Source organism: Peromyscus californicus, unplaced genomic scaffold (genome assembly GCF_007827085.1).
Source record: "Peromyscus californicus insignis strain IS unplaced genomic scaffold, ASM782708v3 Scaffold_12__1_contigs__length_115047231, whole genome shotgun sequence".
Lineage (NCBI taxonomy): Eukaryota > Metazoa > Chordata > Mammalia > Rodentia > Cricetidae > Peromyscus > Peromyscus californicus.
The window spans coordinates 77,087,671-77,106,554 of record NW_026294413.1 but is presented as its reverse complement, the minus strand read 5'-3'; positions in this window follow the sequence as shown (position 1 = coordinate 77,106,554).

The window sequence follows — 18,884 nt, the reverse complement described above, 5'->3', positions numbered from 1 at the left end:
TACACCACACACACACACACCTACACCACACATACCTATACCCCACACACCTGTACCACACACCTACACACACCTACACTACACACACCTACACTCTACACACCTACACCACACACACACACCTACATCACACACACTTACACCACACACACCTATACCATATACACCTAAACCACATACACCTACACCACACACACCTACACCACATACACCTACACCACACACACCTACACCACACCCATCTACACAATACACACACACACACACACAAACAAACACACACACACACACACACACAGGCAGGAGGTGGGGTGGGAGGCACTTAGATATCTATCAAGGATTGCAATTTATTAAGACTTTTTTTTAACTAGAAAATTCACTCCTCAAAATATGTGGAAGAGCAGTGACTTGTGCTGGTCTTAACTTCTAGTTCCTTCTAGAACTTGAAAGGCATTATGAAAACTTGTACCCTACCCACTTATTGCCCACACAATCTCATTTTACACAGTTTTATTCTCTACCAATTTTTCAACTGAATAAACTTATCTCTAAATATTTTGTAACCCAGTTTCAAATTCTGCCAATATTTTAAATGTTATTCTTATCTTCGATCATCTTCTGCTGTTAGTACACCTGTGTTTTAGGAAACAAATTTATTTATTATAAAATATTATATATATATTTAGTATATGTATTCTGATTGTGATGGTTAGTTTTAATTTTCAATTTGACACAATATAAGCATCACCTGACAGAAGAGTCTCCATGAGGGACTGCTGGATCAGCTTTGCCGGTGGGCATGTCTTTGGGGGATTGGTTTTTATTGCTTTAATTGATGTAGAAAGACCCAGCCCACCATAGGCGATGCCATTCCCTAAATTTGAGTCCTGAACTGTACAGGTGTGGAGAAAGTGAGCTGAATTGTCAGCATGCTCTTAACTGTAGACATGACTAGCTCTTTCCAGATCCTTCCTTGACTTCTCCACAGTGACAGAGTGTGACCTAGAACTGTGAGCCGAGTAAACCTTTTCCCTGAAGGTTGTTTTTGTCAAGGAGTTTTTGTAACAACCACATCAAAGAACTGAGGACCTGCATGTTAAGAAAATAAAATTTGAAGCCGGGTGGTGGTGGCGCACGCCTTTAATCCCAGCACTCGGGAGGCAGAGCCAGGCGGATCTCTGTGAGTTCGAGGCCAGCCTGGGCTACCAAGTGAGTCCCAGGAAAGGCGCAAAGCTACACAGAGAAACCCTGTCTCGAAAAACCAAAAAAAAAAAAAAAAAAGAAAAGAAAATTTGAAATAGAAATGTACAATATCATTGCTCAGGACTAAACTTTGACACATGGCTTATTCAGAACTATGAAGGGGCTCTGATGCACTACACATTAGTTAGCACCGAGATATAATGCTGGACGCATGTGCTCAGGAGGAGCTCCAAGTCTGGTGGACAAGACACATCTACTCACATTCATTTCAACTGGTAAATGCTATCACAGAGAGAGAAACAAAAGAACAAAGTTAAAAATGTTATTTTTCTCTGTGCTTTTCCAGTTTCTAAGTTTCCTAAATGAGCGTGTGTTATTTATGAAATCGAAAAGCAAAACAACAAAAATGTGTTAAAAATGAATTGACAGGAAAGAATAACAAAAGGGAACTTTAAAAATATTTATTTAGTTCGTTCCTGAACACAGAGAAGAGAAAGGAAGTTTGGCAGGAGAGCTGAAAAAAAACCTTGGACAAAAGACAGTGCTATTGCTGTGATCATCACAGTGACTATTACTAATTAGCAACAGAAGTTCGGATAAAGAGGCCCAACGTTAAGCATGGCCTTTAGTATTAGATAAAGTACGGATTTCCAGCAAATCTTTATGTGTCTTAAGTATCATGATTGTGAGATTTAAATACTGTCGTTACAGTGAAGGAACTCTTGGGTGATACGTGTGTAGAATTTAAAAGTTACTTCACTTATGCACACACTAAAGATGCTTCTATGGCCATAAGTTGAGAAGAAACTCCTTTTGTGTCTCTGATGTTCCAACATCTGTGACAATGCCAATGATATGATGACATCAATACATATATGTTTAATTAATTAATTAATTTAATATTCATCAGTAAATACTAAAGACACAAATTGACACCGGCCATGAAGACCTACTTCTAAGGCAGGGGATACAGCTGGGTGTAGAGCACTTGCTTGGCATGTGAGAGGCATTGGGTTCTACCTCCAGCACTGAGAAGAAATACCCCATTACGGGAGCTACTTCTGGGTACACTGTAGATTACTTTAGCGCCCAAGCCATAGTCCTATTGACGCAACTATTCCTAATTCTCTTGAATTTGTAGTGCCCTAACCATCAAGTTGAGATGTTAAATTGGTCAGTCAGCTCTAGAAAATTCATTAATTCTTAGAGAACTCAGGCCCCCAAGAGCAGTTCCAGAGGGATTCAAGACCTATGTTGACCTGCTCAACAACACATCCTTGGATTGGATTTCTCTATTTTCCATTTCATCGCTGCCCATTCTCTTACTGCATTTTACATTTTCAAATAAGTCATCTCCACCCAAGTCCTTGTCTCAGCTTAAGAAAATACTAGCTTAATACAGAAACCCAAATTTAACCGCAAGCCTTCACATTTTATGGCCAGCCAATGAAACTTGAAGCCTTTCAGAACAGATTGCTTTCCTACTTAAAAATACAGGATTCCACCCTCTGCTCTGGATTATGAAGAATTTACTGAAACTGGCGTATCTTGACATGGACCATTCAACCCTCACGTAAGGTAAGTGTCACAGCCAAGTGTTAGCACTGGCATTTGGGGACCTTGTTCCTAGCTTGGCTAAGGAAGCTTCAAAGTTCCAAAAGGAACAAGGGACACTCCTAATATCCTTGGAAAGCTTAAATCAAGCTATTATTTGAAATGGAGTGTTTTTAATAAAGTCAATATTAAATCAATAAGAGTCTCCAACTCTTTACAAAGAGACAGGGAAGAGTTGGGAAGAAAGGATAGCACAGTGGTTAGCTGTGAGGGTCTTTGCTGGAGCCAGGGACTCTGCTCGGGCCTTGTTCTTCATGGAAGCCTTCTTTCCCAGGCTGCTCTGAAGAGCCCACAACTAAGAGCCAGGAATGACACAGACAGGCTCTCTGGAACTTGAAATACTTTCCTTTCCAATCATTTGCAGTGAATCGTAATAGGTTAACAGCTTGACTATATTAGTCACTTTGAAAGTGTGCTCACTACTCCCTTCCTGGGATAGGCACCAATAGTTCCAGCAACTCTGGAGACTAAAGTAGATAGATCACCTGAGCCCCAAAATTCAAAGCCAGCCTGGACAAATAGTAAGAGTACCACCTTAAAGAAAATAAAATTCAACCCAAGGTCAATAACTGCTGGCAGGTCAGGTCCAGAAATGACCCAGTTACATTTTTCATATTTTAAAATATTTGAAAGCAATTGTAGCTTTCATGAAAGTTGAAAGCAGAAGATATTTGTCTGGGTGTTCTAGTTTCTTCTCTGTTGCTGTAGTAAAGCACTCTGAATAGGAGAAGAAATAGTTTACTTCAGCTTACAAGTTACAGTCCATCACTGAAGGAAGTCAAGGCAAGAACTCAGGCAGGAACTTGATGCAGAAACAATGGAGGAATACTATCTGCTGACTTGCTCACAGGTCCATGTTTAGCCAACTTTCTTATACAGCCCAGGACCACCTTCTCAGGGAATGGTGCTGCAAACAGTGGGCTGAGTCCTCCTACATCAATTAACAGTCGAGACAATCCCCAATAGACATAGTCAAATCTGATCTATGCAATCACCCTTCTCATGTGACTCTAGGCCATGCCAGGCTGACAGTTAAAGCTAACTAGGACAGGTATGAATTCTTAACATGGGTCAGAGAAGACCAAAATTTAGATGTTGAAGCTGAATAAAGATATCCCAAAGAACTGTGATGAGTTTAAATCACAATGGCACCAGCAAAGACTACGTACTCAGCAGAAGAGACAACTGTGGTGGATAACAATTCTCTGTCTATTTCAAAAGGGATTTTGGATGTCACCAAAGAAAAGACATGATAAATGACCGAGGAGATAAATATAGCAGTTATCTTAATGTGATTGATGGTCGTTATTCAGTCTATACATGTATTGAAATTACATATCATACCCCATACATACATAGTGATGTGCCAATTGAAAATACTACTTACAAAAAAATCAACATAATCTATTAGCTATTAGTTAAATATAAATGAAAATACATGACTTATATCTTCATATTGATGAGGATGGCTAACTTTAAAATAGAGATTTCATTTGGATGTGGACCTGCAGTTAGTCAGCCTCTTGTGGCGTGCTGGTGAGAATGGAAATGGTACAGTCACACTATAAGAACAATTTGGCAGGTTGTGATAAAGGTAAATGCACACATACAATACAATCCAAAAATTTTGTGACGTGAAAACCTCCCCTACACAAGCTCTTGTCTATAAATGTTTATGACATCTTTGTTTATAATCATGCCAAAGTGCCAAACAACAAATCACTCTTTCTCAGACAAATAGATTAATTCTAGTGTGGTGCAGGTGTATGATGTAAAATCACTCACAAAAATGGCTGAGTATTGACACATGAAACAGAATTGGCAGATCTCAAATGCAGTATGCTATGCGCTAAGCAAATGGAGCAGGCTCCAAGGCTAGCTATCCTGCATCTTTATGTGGCATTCTCTAATAAACAAAGCCTTAAGGTCGGAAAGCAGAGTGCTCAGGAAGGTCTGAGGCTGGCATCGAGTTGACTGACCAGCACATGAGGGAGTTCTAGGGGATGATACAGTTCTTCACTATCTTTACTTCGGTGGTAGTGGTTGTAGCACAACCATGTGTACTCTGCACTAGTGATACTATTTGGTGATACCCAGTGTCCCCCAAAAGTCTGTGTTAAAGGCTTTATTGTTGAACATGCCATTGAGAAATTCCTTTCACAAAGACCTAGTGAGTGGGTACACTTGCTCCTCTATTAAAAAACCAAACCAACGAATGTATGGCTACATATTAAAGTGAGTGATCTTGGAATAAAAGTAGAAACTGACAGAAACTGGAGAAATAAAACTGCAACACAGTGAGAGATGCAAATACGCCTGCCTCCCAGCTGCACAGCCAGCGGAGCGGAACCTTCCCTCTGCGGAGGGGAGGGTGAAAGAGAGACTCCCAACAAGCTCTGTCGCTTATGGACACTGGCAAGCCTAGCAATTGGACTGTCACCACCCTACGGGCTTGTACCCTAAGTAGGTAAATGTCTTAGTTAGGATTTACTATTGCTGTGAAGAGACACCATGACCACGGCAACTCTTACAAAGGAAACGTTTAATTATGGCGGCTTGCTTACAGTTTCAGAGGTTCAATTCGTCATGGCGGGGAGCATGGCGGCATGCAGACAGGCATGGTACTGGAGAAATAGCCAAGTGTCCTACATCTTGCAGGCAACAGGAAGTTGACTGACTTCCTGGGCAGTACCCTGAGTATATGAAACCTCAAAGCCCACCCCCACAGTGACACACTTCCTCCAACAAGGCCATACCCATTCCAGCAAAGCCACACCTCCTATGAGTGCTACTCCCTGTGAGATTATGGGATTATGGGATTATGGGGAGCAATTACATTCATACTACCACAGTAAGCATTTACTATCTGCATAAAGGCCTGGCTTTGGAAAGAAAGTCATATCATCTTCTTGAAAACCCTCCGTGGGCAGAGCCAGGACCACCTTGGGAAGGAACGTACAGCGTGAGTTTGGCTAGCTCTGAGAGTCAGGAACTCATGTACTCCTGTATCTTCAGGAGTCAGAAACTCATGTACTCCTATATCTTCAGGAGTCAGAAAATCATCTACTCCTATATCTTTGATCCCACTGCCCAGGCTCAGTGGGTAGCTTCCTCACAAACAAAACTGGCCTCAATAGAGGGACTGGTACAAATGTGGGGAGAGCTCTAGACTGTACGGAATAGGTGTTGTGACAGAGAAGAACGGTGAGTGTTGCCTTCAAGAACAGGGCATGGGCACCTGCCCTGTGAGACAGGATATGTGATTACTCACAAGTGGACCCATGCATCTACCACAACTAAAGACCCTCGCTCACACGGGTCCCCATAACCTTTCCCCAGGACACCTATCACCAGCAAGGCAGGAAATGAGGGCATTCTGGGGCAATCTTGAGCAATGCTGATGTTCCAGCTGTGCCCCTGATCCTGAGATGCAGAGTCAAAGACGACCCAGTCAAGATCCTCCCTGAATGCTTGCTGTGTCATTGATACTGGGGAGCCTCTTGATTGAAAGGAATTCTGCCAGAGATAACTGTGACCCACTCTCCTTCGCTTCCTATGGGGGTAAAACAGATGAAAGAATTAGGGAAGAAAAGCTATGAACCCATCCCCAGGAATGCAATATAGAGCTGTGGCTGTGAGGTCCTGACCACGGGTGGGCATGTGCACATCAGAATCAGAAAAACACTACAGATCTCTCCATCAGCACACCTCTGCAAGTCCCCACCACAGGAAGCTCCTACACCTTGATTAATCATGTAGTATTGACAAAAACTGCCACACAGACAGGGTTTTAATTCCTAGGCAGCTTCTAGCATCTAGACCTACACCAGTGCTACACACACACACACACACACACACACACACACACACACACACACACACACACACGTGACCAGTATTAAAGACCCTGACAAGTAATAAAGTCAGTATTAGCAGTACTTGAGAAAACATCCATCACCTAGTAGGGGACCTCCATTGTAGAAATAACCACGTCAGTTGTGGCTCACATGCTCTGTGGTGTAGACCACACCTGCCTGAACTGCCGAGGTGTTCACACTCTTACAAGACCCACAGAAAATCTCCCTGCAAGTTCCTTTCTGTGGGGTTTTTAAATTGCAAATCCACACTCCCTTCTGCTGTAGGGTTTAAGTTATCTCTTACTTGGGTGTGTTGTGACGGCTTGCCTTTTCCCAGGAGTGGTATATTTTGTTAAAATTGTGGGGCTCTTCACTTCGGCTCCGGTCCATGCTATAACAAACCTCACTACTCACAGTGAAAGAATCCACAGAAAGATTCTACTATTGTCCCAGCTAGCTTTCCATTGCTGTGACGAACACCATGACCAGAAGCAGCTTAGGAAGGAAAGGGTTTATTTTTCTCCTGACGTTTCTCCAGCCCAGCTGATCACTGGTGGAGGCACGGCCAGGGCAGAGGTGAGACCTGTGGAGGGAAACTCATTACTCATTTCTCTCCCTGACTGCCTCAGCTTGCTTTTTTATACAACTCGGCACCACCTGCCCAGGAGTGGGCTGGACCCTCCCACATCAATCAATCAAGAAAATGCCCTACAACCATGTCTACAGGCCTAGCTGGTGGTGGCAATTCTTCCACATTCCTTCTTCCCAGATGACTCTAGTTTTTGTCAAACTGACAACAACAACAAAAAACCAAACAGACAAACAAAAAAAGGTGCAACTATGGAGTTCACTTGGAAAGGAAAAGTTCAGTACTGCATAATAAGCTAATACCCTAGGACACATCTTCAGGAGAAAACTGCTTACCAAGAACGTCCTCTAATTCAGAAATAAACCCAACACATATACAGGCACCTACTTTCAAAAACCCTGTCAAAATGTACTGTGAAGAAAAGACTTCATCCTCAGCAAATGGTATTGAGAAACCAGGACAGTCACATGTGGGTGAATGAAAGGAGATTCCTAGCTCTCACCCCATGGGAGAGTCAAACCAAAACGAACCAGAGACCTCAGCCTAAGATGTGAAACTCTGCAACTGCTAGGTAAAAACACAAGGAAAAGACTTCAAGACACAGGCATAAATAATAGCTTACTGAACTGACTCTACAGCAAAGGGAAACATTACCAGAGTCAAAAGGCAACTTACAGAATTGCGAGAAATCACGGCCAACCATTGATATGACAAGGGGTTAGTATTTCACATAGACAAAGAGCACTAGACAGGTATTTGTTCTCAACACTCTGACCAGTTATGAATCCCCATTTAAACCACCACCCACTGCTCAAAGAAATTTACCTAAGGTTGAGAGCGGCACCAGTCTATGGGTCCAAGCATCAATATCTAGAAAACACTTAACAGCATGCCCATTTAACAAAATAACTTTAAAAAATGTGCTCCCATGCCCCGTATCTTCTTCATCCATGGATATTTGACCATATTCAGTACCAGGCATGAATTTCCCTTCCACGGAGTAGGCCTCAATAGTAATTAGAAAGTGATTGGTTGCCCCTCATATGCAGATATTAGTCTCAAGTCTTTTATGTGTTTAACTTGGAGTCCACGTGGGTGCTGTTTGGGGAGTATATTAAGGAAACACTATTACCATTATGTGAAAAAATATGACTTAATAAAGCTTCTATTGCCTTCCAAATGTCTCTGTTCTGTGCTGACTTTGAATATCTGAGATGATAAAAGAAACATACAAAATGGTGTTTCCCTGTCGTCTTCATCGGGGTGGCCTAAAGAGGATGGAAAGCAGCTCCAACACCGATCCCATGGCCCTATTATCCCGCCACTTACAGTATCTCAACAGCAGGCGTGTTCTGTGGTCCCCTTCATCCCTCCCAATGATCAGATCAGGATGTGTGCTTAAATCTGATTAACAATTACTCCCCACTGACCACATTGTTAAGAAAGGGAGGCATACAATGATATTATAATCACTTTAAAACTTCCTGTGTGCTGATATCATTTTATTTTGAGCAAAAATCATCTGTTGAAGAAAGTCTTTAGTTTAAAAGACATCCCAGTGGAGGCTAGTGCTGGACACACACAGGTCATGCAACCAGTTCCCTTTGGGAGACAAGGAGACTTAGCAAAAAGTTCCCAACACCTACATGAGCATGTTTAAAAATTTATATTCTTATTTTTTTAAAGTACTAGGATCACATGTTGTAAGAGCACAGCTGTGCAAAAAGAACATCTTAAAAAGAAAGAAAGAAAGAAAGAAAAAGAAAGAAAGAAAGAAAAAAAGAAAGAAAGAAAGGAAGGAAGGAAGGAAGGAAGGAAGGAAGGAAGGAAGGAAGGAAGGAAGGAAGGAAGAAAGGAAGAAAGGAAGAAAAATAAAAAAAAAAATCTGCCCTCCTGGTCTTGTTCTGAAAATACCCTGCTCCCTCCCTGAAACCAACTGACATTCCTCAGGAAAATCTTCAACACTGAGCATCGTGATGCTGTGATCATGGGGTGACTGGGAATGTAGATGCTTCACCATCCTGAAAGTGGTTTGGTTTCGTTTCGTCTTGGAGCTTAGGACTGAATGGCTGGGAAATCCTACAATTCTCCACCAGCACTACATCACTCAGAGCAGGTGGCAGTATGAATGTAGCAGGCAGCTTAGAAACTGTACTTCTCTGCATGAGTTGGACAACAGGAGTTAGAAATGTAGAGCATGTAAGGAAAGGCTGTGTACACAGTAAATTTAACAACAACAAAAGCATTAAAACTAAGCCCTGAGCACCATACTGTTGCCATTTAAAGACTGGTGTAATTCTTTTGATTGTACCATTATATTCTTTTAATTTGAATATTTATTCTATTTTATGTGTATGGGTATCATGCAGGCATGTAAATACATGCATGCAGTGCCCATGAAGACCAGAAGAGGGCGTCAGATCCCTCGGAACTGGAGTTACACACAGTTGTGAGCCACCATGTGGGTGCTGGGAATCAAACCCAGATCCTCTGGAAGAGCACCCAGTGCTCTTAGCTGCTGAGCTACTCCTCCAGATGCTGTGTCATAAGTTATTTTGATAAATGACATAGGCTATCTCCTAGGGGTTCAGCCAATATGCTTTTTTTGACCAAATCATTCAGTAGTTATTCAACTCTATGATGCTTTTTTGCATTTTAAATGTTATTTTAATGGATACAATAAAAATATAAAATTGTTCATTTTTGAGATCAAGGCAGACAAAAGTCCAGCATGGATGGGGGACTCCTGAGGCCACACCCCTAGCTGAGGAGCTTTTTTGTTTGTTTTGTTTTTTTGTTTTTTCAAGACAGGGTTTCTCTGTGTAGCTTTGCGCCTTTCCTGGAACTCACTTGGTAGCCCAGGCTGGCCTCGAACTCACAGAGATCCGCCTGGCTCTGCCTCCCGAGTGCTGGGATTAAAGGCGTGCGCCACCACCGCCCGGCCAGCTGAGGAGCTTTTGACAGCTGATGGCTGTTGGGGAAGGAGACTTGTTTTTTTTTGGGGGGGGGTGGCCTCGGGGGGGGGTGTGTGTGGCCACTCAGAAGTTGCTAATGCTTAGTGGATGACCCTACCTCATACCAAAAGCACTGATTGGACTCAGTGGGTTATAAAAACCAAACAAAGCCGGTCGGTGGTGGCGCACGCCTTTAATCCTTGCCCTTGGGAGGCAGAGGCAGGCGGATCTCTGTGAGTTCGAGGCCAGCCTGGTCTACAGAGTGAGATCCAGGAAAGGCGCAAAGCTACACAGAGAAACCCTGTCTCGGAAAAAAACCAAAACAAACAAACAAACAAACAAACAAAACAATAAAGACCAAACAAAACCAGAAAAATACAAGAAATTGGGAGAGAGATGTGTTGGAGGAGTTGGAAGGGAGGCTTGAGGGATGTGTATGATAAAAATACATTATGTATCAGTGTAGCGAGAATTCTAATTGGTCTTCATAGTAAAAACCTGAAGTCAGATATCGGGGTAAATGCTGAAAGATCAGAGAAGTAAAGGAGCCAGCCACTAGAGAGACTTCTTACCTCTACAGAATCCTCAGACCAAAAGAGGCTGAGCCCCTGTCTCCTCCCACCTTATATTACTGTCTCTACCTCCCTAGTGCTGGAATTAAAGGTGTGAGCCATCACCGCCTGGCTCTGTTTCTCTTTTAGACTGGATCAATCTCCTGTAGCGCAGGGTGGCCTTGAACTCCTGATCTTCCTGTTTCTTCCTCCCAAGTGCTGGAGTTAAAAGTGTGTGCCACCATTGCCTGGCCTCCATAGTTAACTTGTGGCTAGCTCTGCATTCTGATCTCCAGGTAAGCTTTATTGGTTAGAGCACAAGCAAAATATCACCACACATATGTGTATGAAGTTCTCTAAAAATAAATAAAAGTACTATTTTTAAAAAATGCGTATTAGTGGGAATCATGTAATATTTCAAAAATGTGTATTCTTTAAGTTAACTTAAACATCTCCTCAAACACCTGTCATTTCTTTATGGGGAAACATCCAAATCCTTCCTATCAGCATTTTGAAACATGTAGTACGTTAACCACACACACTGCTTCATGCTCCTCTCTTACTGTGACTGAGTGCCCACCCATGCACCTTTCTCTGTTTCCTCCTTTCTCTGGCCGACAGTACTCATCCTTCTGTTCTCAGTTTCTGTGAGCTCAGCTTAGTTAGATTTCACATATGAGCGATATCACAGGACAGTGGACAAGGCATTACTGACAGTCCCGTATATGACTTCTCTCACCTCTGTACTCTCACGACTATTCACTAATTCTCCATGATGGTGCTCATGACATTGCCCCATGACTCGAGTTTACCTGTCTTTCTCTCTCCATCTGATGGGCTCTTTGAGGTCTGGCAATGCTTTATTCCTTTTAGGAGCCAAAGCTCTTATCATATTAATGTACCTGGGACAAGAGAGAGACTCAATAAACATTGACTGGAGGTGAGAGTGAATGAAAATCCTTCTGAAAGTTGTGATATTGGTTTGTGGTCTCCTGTATTCACAAAGGATGCCTTTTGTGCTGTTTAATCAAATTGTGTCTGGCCTCATCCTTCTTGGACTAGGTGATCCAAAGGGAATTCCTCTTTACCTCACAACTAATGAGCCATCCAGTCTCCGTCCACTGCTATGACTTTTTAAGTACACATTTGTGGAGTTTTCAAAACCATTTGGAAATGTAATTACCAAGTCTCCCACCTATATAAATACATAAGGGATGGATTTATTTATGTGCTTAGGTGTATCAACGTGTCCTGAGTTTTTTTCCCTCCAGAGTTTCCCCTTTTCCAGCAAACATTTCTAGGGCAAAGAAGGTTATGCTCTATTTTCAGTCAGTGTCCATCAAAGGAAACCTGGAGAAAATGAGCATATACCCAAGAGTCCCTTTCTCACAGGCCTTGAGTAATGACTCACTCCTGTTTACAAGAGGATTTCCCCTCATGTGAAGCAGGTGTTGAAACATTTGGACAGCTCTGCAAAACTCTTAGTGAAATGCGGTGAGCATTAATCATCAGTCTGTACAGATTTTAGAAAGTGTTGTGGGTCCTCTGAGCCACTTTCCAATCGTGGAAGAAGCTTTTTCTGTTACCTTTGACATGCTCCCCCTGTCCTGCAGCCAGCACTAATATCTTGCAATATAAGCTCAAACTCTCAAGCTGTCACCCTGGTTCAGCAGATCCTTCTTGGAGTTATGACAACTCCCAAAATTTCCCAACAAATTCACCACCAATTGAAATTGCAGACCCCAAGATTCTGTTGGTCCCTGTGCAGGATGAACATGCTGCCATTGGTCATTTCTCTGTGTGGTTCCACATGGTTGAGTTGATCCCAACACAAGTACCTGCAACAAGATGGAAGTTTATTACTGGGAAATGCTTCTTGGCCAACTCCAGCTGAAATCACCAAAGTGATCTTTTTATAAAAGAAAAAAAATAACATTTTTCATAGTGTTACCTGGAAGCAGAAAATGTTCCCATTTTTGGACTAAACACACTGCTGTTTCAAACAATGTCCAACTTGAAAAAAGGTACACAACAAGATCTAACTGGTCAGATTTCCCTTTTTTGGTAAAAGACGATATTAAACAATAAAGGGGAAGGATGCAAACCACATCCCTAAAAGAAAGCTTAGACCTACAGGGAGATAGTCAGATGCCGAGCCAAAGATGGTTTTCTATTGTAAAGACAGTAATTCTCCCAAACTTTACTTATACGGAAAAGCAAAATTGTCATGTTTCATTTTCTAACCTTGACAAGACAATTATAAATTTTATACTAGTTAAAAACATCTAAAAGACTTGAGAAGAAAAAATACATGCAAAGAGATATTCTACTACACGTAACCATTCTCACAAGACAACTACATTGTTGAGATTTTCGTCGCGGGGTATATAAGTTAACAAATGGATCTCGAGAAGAGGGCCCCCACATACACTGATGTGTGCATGGGCCCCTGGTGTCAGACATGAGTGGCAGCCGAAGACCAGTGGGAAAAGGACAATGCGCTCAGCTGAGTTTCCCGGGGATAAACCTGGAGGTGAGAATTCATATATGAAGGAGTGTATGGCCCATAGGGTATGATAGAGGTAAGTGAGACTTCAGGGTTGTCCTCGGAAAGCAAGAATGCGGGGTTTCTTCATAATTTGGCATCTTCAGTCATTTGCAAGGGTCACCCTGAAGCAACATAAATACCTTCAACCCCTTCAGAGTCCACCAAGTACATAGCCAAAGCAATGTCTAGTAGACCTAGGGCAATTGTCTGCTAAAGAGCTAGTAGGAGCATCTGGAGTCCAGCCCAGGCTCTCAAGAGAACTCCGGCATCCCCTCTGCACCAACCAGGAGCCCGCCTAGTGCCAGGCACTATTATGATCTCTTTGTGATGAGGAAGCATGGTCCTGCCTAGGGCCATGATGACACTCTAAGCGAGACAAGGAGACCTGCACGTGGGCCTGGGGTGGTGTTATTCTAATCTTTGATGGTCTTTTAATAAAAAAAAAAAAACCCAGAGCCTGATATCAGGGTGAAAGCTGAAAGAGCAGAGAAGCAGAAAAGCCAGCCACTAGTTCTTACCTCTATGAAATTCTCATCCTAAAGAGAGAGAGAGTTCCTGTTTCTTCATGCCTTATATACCTTTCTCTGCCCAGACATCACTTCCTGGGATTAAAGGTGTGTGTACTTCCCAGTACTGGGATTAAAGGTGTGTGCCACCCCTGCCTGGCTCTGTTTCCAGTGTGACCTTGAACTCACAGAGATCCAGACGGATCTCTGCCTCCTGAGTGATAGGATTAAAGGTTTGTGCTACCACTGTCTGGCCTCTATGTCTAATCTGGTGGCTGACTCTGTCCTCTGATCTCCAGGCAAGTTTATTAGGGTACACAATGTATCACTACAAGGTGGTCCACCCCAGGCTCCAGAAAAGAAAACACAGGCCCACCCGGCACCTTGCAGCACCGAGCCCATGGGCATTACTACGGTGAGCAAATGTATGAAATGATACAGGAGAGAGAGACAAAATGGTCTCTGTCCTGTGGACAGTGGCATATCTGAAGAGCTGAAAGAGATGAGGAGCGGGCTGAGGTGGGTGGCTAAAATGCCACCCAGGACCATAGTGATGTCTGGGTTCATGGCCCCGGTGTAGCCAACCATCTCTGTTGATGTCCCTAGCTCCTGATCCCACCAAAGGCTGAGAGGACAGGGCTGTACGGAGTTGGCCCCACCCCTCATTGACTGTAATACTAGAGAGAACTGGTCCCCTGCCTCTCACTGGCTCAGGTACTCAGGGGAGAGGATCCTACACCTCTCCTGAGCTGCACAATACAGCTGACCCTATTTGCAGGGACATGGGCCAACTGACCCTGAGGGCGTGAGAATGGGAGATCAGGTCACGCCCCTCTCATGTGTCACGTGGTAGCATGGGTGAGGGAAAGTTTCCCTCCTCCCCTCGCCCCTTGTCCCCTCCCGTAGGCAGGGGACCTGACCCAACCCTCACCAGCTTCAGCAGGCTCTATACCACGCCTGGGAAGCACCATAGAGCCAATCCTGTCGGTGGAGGTGTGGGTGAGCCAGCCTTGATGTTGTGAGCATGGGAGAGCTGTCCCCATTGCTCATCTGTCTAGTGGTGGCAAGGGTGGGGGGAGAGATGCCCTCCTCCTGCCCCTTCCATCAACCCCTGAGGCAGGTGGGAGAGCTGGCCCTGAGGTCATAAGAGCAGTAACCCTGCCTCTGCCCCTCCCCAGCTGCAGCACTCCAGGAAGTGGCCCCTACACTTCCCTGGGCAACACTGCAGAACTGGCCCTGAAGGTGTAGGTGTGGAAGAACTGACCCTGAGGACTTGAAACCCAGAGAACTAGCCCCACCCCTTGCTCCTGGCTGCAAGGGGAGAACTCGCTGGGGCAGTGCTGGAGAGCTCACCCTGGTGGCAAAGACCGGGAGAGCTGGCCAGCTGACCAACCCGGCAACTGCCCAGGCCCAGAACCAGGGCTATGTGTTGGCCCACCCCAACATCCACCCCATCTGTGATCTGCTGGAGCATGGAGGGGATGGGGAGTTGGGGGTGCAGGTGGGGGTGGGGATGGGGATGTCAGTCCTGTGGACCCAGGGCTGCAGGATCTCCAAGACACAGGGCAGCAACAGGATATCCAGGGACAGTCCCAGGGAGGAACCAGCATGGTCGATGGCGTAGCAGAGACCAGGGGCCTCGAACAGACCAATGATTCTATGGTGACAAATGCCTGCACATAAAAATGTATGGCTAGAGGGGTTTACTGAATGACTCACCATTGTAAGGATTCTGTACTTAATTACGTCATCAGCCAGCGATGGTGTCCCAGCTAAAAAGCAGGTGGGCCCTCTGTGCGCTCCCTTCTCTTTCTGCTCTCTCCTTCTGTCTGTCCTCTCTCTCTCTCTCTCTCTCTCTCTCTCTCTCTCTCTCTCTCTCTCTCTCTCCCTCTTTCTCTCCCCCCTCTCTCCCAATAAAGCTCTAAAAGGTAACCATGGCTTGTGATTCTTCAGATCAGCACTCTCCTCCGCTGGCATGGCCGTAGCTGGCATGGCTGCCGTGGGTGGCTGCCAGCCACCAGCAGCACCATTTAACCAACAACTGTGTCACACTGCAGCTTCCATGATGAGATTTTCACCTTCTTCCTTTTTTCCCCTTTTTTTCTCTTAAATTTAATTTTGTTTTATTTGGGAAGGGGAGGGAGGGGTGAGATCAGAAGGCATGATGTGAAGGACACAAAGAGTAAATTTAAAAAAAAGAGCTACTAAGAGCGTCTTTGGTCAAAAACATAAAGGATCAATCAACCTAAGGAGCTGGGTGGGGCAGCAAGACTGTTAAACAGAGACTTCTAATAAATGGTGTTAAAATATTTTATATCAATATTTTAAAAAGAAAAGGAGACTCAGACCCCCAAAGAACTCTAAATAGGATAAAACAATACAAATTTAAAAGTCAAAACCACAAAACTTTTCTAATATGTTTCAGTACAGGACAGAGTCTGGAATGTTTTGGAGTTGAGGAAAGATTTCTTAGAAGTAGTAAAAATGTTACCACAAAGACAATATTAATAAATTTGACTGTATTAAAATGTAAATGAACACTAAAGTCCTTCTGAAAACACCATTTGGAAACTCTATTATAAGAAAAGAAGAAAAAGAAAAAGACAGAACCTTGCCTCTGTTGTTGGGACCGGAGGTAGGCCTTGATTATATTTCCCTCAGGGAAGGAACTTTAGCTACAATGCGGACCACATAGCATTTTAATTTGCTATTTGCAGGAGTGTCAATCGATAAGGTTACTTTGGAATATAAGGACCCGACAGCAGGAAGTTGCCCGTGACGTTCCGTGGGGAGCAAGACCTCTGTGCATTTCTGTCAGCTTTGCTTGGCTATTTTTCGCTTCTCCTCTGTTGTACATTAAAACGATAGAGTTGAGGATGTCAAATGTGTCTTTGGATCTCTCTGTGGGTGACTAGGACAGGAAAAGGATAAGGTGGGAAGTCCAGCTTTTGGAAAAACTGGAGGGTGATGTAAGCGTGAAATTTCTTAAAGGATGCCTCGAAACAGCCACCAGACTTGTCTTGAAGCCGAAGGGCAAAGTGCTGAGTCTAATTCGAATGCCAAGTGTGCTGTTGTCCTCATGTGGATAACAATGACTGAAGCTGTGGTCAGCACCCCCTCTCCGCTCCCTGCCCCCCCCCCCCCCACAATCTGTGGCTTATCCCAATGTCCCGAGATGATGAGCAAGGTGGGGAATTTGAAGGATTCCATGTCAATTGAGGGGGGAGAAATGACGTCTGACCTCCTTACACATGCAAAAACATTAAATAAACAAACAAAAGTGTCTTCAGTAAGTAGAAGTGAACACCAAAGAAGCTGCTAAATACTGCTGACAAGGCTGTGTTTGTTCCTGACTGATGGGGAACTAGTTGAGATGATTCTAAGTCAAGATGATCACATGACAGTGAAGGTGACTTTGTTGCAGAGAAAAATGCCTTGAAGCCAGACAGGGAACATGTGTGAAAGGTTATCAGCGGAGAAGAGTGCTGTGCTTGTACATCAAGTCTGTTCTTAGACAACAAGCATTGCTTGTGAGCAATCCAGCCGGGAGGGGCTGCTGTGCAAAGGCCTGTGGTGGGGGCTGTCGGGAGGCCATCCTGAGGTTAAGCTGGTAAAGACGGATGCTGCTCTAGGTTCCATTCCCAGAACACAAAACAGGCAGTTCACAGCCATGTGAAACTCCAGTTCCAGCGGATCTGATGCCCCCTTCTGAACTTCAGAGGCACTGTATACATGTGGCGTACAGACATCCATGCCGGCACACATACGCATAAGTAAAAATGTTAAAAATAAGTAAATAAAAATAAAACAAACAAAACATGTCATGTAACAGGATGCCTCCTCATGCCTAGAACATTCTTCATGTTTTCTCGGCTGTTCCTATTGTTTCTTCTCATCTGAAAATACAGTCAACAGAGCTTTTTAAATGTGTGTGTGTACACTCATGTGTGTGTATATGTGAGTGTGTACACTTGTGTTTGTATGTATGTGTGTGCACTCATATGTATATGTATGTGTGTGTACACTCATGTGAGTATGTATGTTTCATATATGTGTGTGTATACTCATGTGTGGATGTACATAGATGTGCACACTCATGTCACTCATGTGTATGTGCTGTATGTGTATGTACACTCATTTGTGTATGTGTTGCACTCATGTGTGTGTATACTAATGTGTATGTGAATGTATGTAAGTACACTCACGTGTGTTTGCACATGTGTGTATGTGTTTGTACACTAGTGTGTATATGTGTGCATGTGTGTACACTCATGTGTGTATGTGTGTCTACATTCATGTGTGTGTGTGTGTGTGTGTGTGTGTGTGTGTGTGTGTTGGGCATGTGTGAGTGATAGTGTGTATGTGGAGGTCACAGGAAGACTTGCAGGAGTCACTTATCTCCTTCCACCATGAGAGTGTTAGGGGTTGAAATCAGCATGTCAGGTTTGCACAGCAAACATCCTTTACCTTCTGAGGTGTCTTGCTGACCCAGCCTTGTAATGAACATGTGGCGTCACAGGTAGGGACTGAGGCCGAACCAGTTACTGCTGTTGCAAAGCCATCGTGGTGCTTGGAAAGCAGAGGCACACCGCATCTTCTTCTCTGTGAAGTACTCGGTGTGCATGAGCATAAGAATACCATTGCTGATCCACGGCAGACATGCCAGGAACAGCGGTAATGCCACAGATTGCCACACAGAGGACGGCCAATGATGCCTTTGCTTTCTGGTGGCTCCATGGCTTAGCCATGTTTCATGCACAAAATTGCTCTAAGTATAACATAAAATACATTTCAGACCATGCATATTAAGTGCATAATTCATAAAACATACATTTTATGTTTAGATAAAAGTCCCAAAGCTAGAACATCTCACTTGCCCTCAAAGAATCACGGAGGAAAAAAAAAATCAAGTTTTCATTGAGATAATAGAAAAACACTAATTAAATTTTAAAAATACTTGAGGAATGGGTCAAGGCAATAGCTAAGTTAATAAAGTTCTTGTTTTACAGGAGTGAAGAGCAGAGTTTGACACCCAGAACTGGAATTTAAATGTCTGGGCATC